Raw genomic sequence first — 2788 nt, 5'->3', positions numbered from 1 at the left:
TGTCCGTGTTTTTTTACATATATTTTTTCACAATTAAATTTCTTTTTCATCTGGTGGTACATGGCATGTTTCCTCTGTCTGTGGATAGTCGAGCAGACAAGCAGCACTACATGCAATGTAACTGGCCTGCAAGAAGTGGACTTACTACAGGTTCTCATAATGTTGTTGCCCATGCTCTGGTGAATCCGCAGAACATTCTTCTTCCGCCACTGCACATCAAGCTCGGTCTGTTCAAAAACTTTGTAAAGGCACTGGACAAAAAAAGCCAGGCTTTCAATTTTCTGAAAGAAAAACTTCCAAAAGTCAGTGAGGCAAAGCTGAATGCAGGAATTTTTGATGGCCCTCAGATCAGAGAACTTTTCAAAGATCCCAAGTTTGATTGCAGCATGGATGTAAATGAGAAGAAAGCCTGGCATGCCTTTAAGTCTATTGTCTCCAATTTTCTTGGCAACTACAGAAGTCCAGAGTATGAACGAGTTGTTGAGGACCTACTTCTGAGCTACAAAGTTCTTGGTGCACGCATGTCCATCAAGATGCACTTCCTCAGTTCCCACTTGGACTACTTTCCAGAGAACTGTGGTGATGTGAGTGAGGAACAAGGAGAACGCTTTCATCAAGATATCCGTGTAATGGAGGAGCGGTACCAGGGTCGCTGGGATATCAACATGCTCGCCGACTACTGTTGGTGTCTGAAACGGGACGCCCCAGACACCAACCACCAAAGAAATTCTCTGTGACAGCCATTTATGCATGTCTAACTGTAAAGGCATCTATGTAGTTGACATATTTTGGTCCTATGTGTTGTGGTTACATTTCTTATGATATGTTTTGTATAAAAATTTTGACATCATATTTAAGAATTTCGATTTTTTCCTAATTCCCATAGCATGAAAATCTGACCTGATTGGGCAAAATGAATGGCATTTTTGGAATCAGCACGCAAAATACATAAATAATCAGCTAAGAAACCCCGCACCTCATGATTTTTTTTTTCAAATGCAGCCCAGTGTATAATCTGAAGTAAATAAAATGTGATCATCTCTTCATTTTTATTTTCCTAAAAGGGAATAAATGTAAGTATATCCGTCATAAAGTGTTATGGAAATTTTTAGAAGACTTTGATAATTTTTTTTTCCGAGATACACGGAGGAAGGGGAGAGAAGAAGTACAGTCACCCAAAAAAGTCCTGTCGCGAACCATGAACCCCGAGATTCAGACTCTTGAATCCGAAGCATATATGGACAGAATAATGTATCAGTGTCTACTGCTTCGGGTTCACGAGTCTGAATCTCGGGGTTCGTGGTTCGCGACAGGACTTTTTTGGGTGACTGTACATAGGAGAATTAGGTGCGAGATGTCTGACTTAAGATAAAGCAGATATGACACCTACTCAACACCTTTTATCTCTTTCCTAAAACCCCACCCCTGTTGGCTACCCCTACCCGCCTTTATACCACCCTACTATTGCGACCACGCCCTCTCCACCACTGTAACTCGTCGGCCAGAGCGACTCGGCGCTTGTGTTCAAAGGCTACAGTGGCATCTCTATTTCAAATGACCGGAACTCTAGTTCTAAATCATGACGTAAAAAATGGTTTAAATATGTACTATGGACTAAAGTATAACTTAATACAAACTATTCATCCACTTTGGTTTGGTGTAAACAATCGGGATTTTCATTTTTTCTGCCTCAGAGTACGGTACCCTCGCAATACAGTGGGTAATTCGCACAATCAATGAAATAATGCACTTCACAAGATTTCCTTTATTTAATATAACTGGTGTATCTTTTATTTTCTAAGAATATCAGGAGTCAAGATCTCTATTTTCTCTTGATTTTGGAATGTTTAATAAAGAAGGCCTTCCATGTTCCTCCTGTCAATGTTTCCGATGCCAAGACAAACATCATAAAGTAGTTTCTGTAAATCAGTCTTGTACCTTTTCAAGATATTCACCTCCTTATCCATTTGTGTGTATTGATCCTTATTTAAATGCCAAAAAAGCCAAATTTCTTTCTTCCATCAAATTTAAATACAAAGCTTTTCACAGGAGTTAACTATATGTTTCCTAAAATAGACAGATATAATATATTGGATTGACTAATAGACACATAAATGGATACAATTTTATGTTATGACCTCTGGGAAATTGGCATTTTTGCACAATGACCGGTCTATTTTCAAAATGACTACTTTCGTTCAGTTTGAATGCTCCGATTGCGGTCACAGAGGTAATAAAGCAGAGGGACATTACATCCATCTTTAACCTCTTCACTCACAACAGAGCATGGAGCATAAATATGACATGGGTTACCACAGTCCTTGCACACATTAGAGCGACAGTAATTTTTACCACAGGAGATGCATTTATGGCTGACTCTGCATGTCAATCATAGTCCAGGAGCAAGACCCCAAAAAGGGCCTAGTTTTCGAGTGTGTCGGGTCAACAGGGTAACGTTTGTCTGCATAGCAAAAACTAGCATTGGGGTGTGGAGATCATGAAACCAAGTGTTGCTATTGTAAAAAATGCGTGCGAGTTATATACGGCGCCATTTTCTAAAATGGCCGACGTTTCTGTTACGAGTGTCGGAAATAAGAACCAATGAATAAATTACTGGTCAGCATATGAACTTCAAATGAGTCGTTGTGTAGACACCGAAGCAGTTAAAATTTAGATATTATATGTTATACTTGAAATGTAACATTGGTTTTGATGTGTTAGGTAAAACAAAGTAATGTTTATTATATTATCCCGAATACTAATGAACGAGTGAGCGTTCAATGATTGT

Source organism: Homarus americanus, unplaced genomic scaffold (genome assembly GCF_018991925.1).
Source record: "Homarus americanus isolate GMGI-L3 unplaced genomic scaffold, GMGI_Hamer_2.0 scaffold23578, whole genome shotgun sequence".
NCBI lineage: Eukaryota > Metazoa > Arthropoda > Malacostraca > Decapoda > Nephropidae > Homarus > Homarus americanus.
This window is presented reverse-complemented; position numbering follows the sequence as displayed.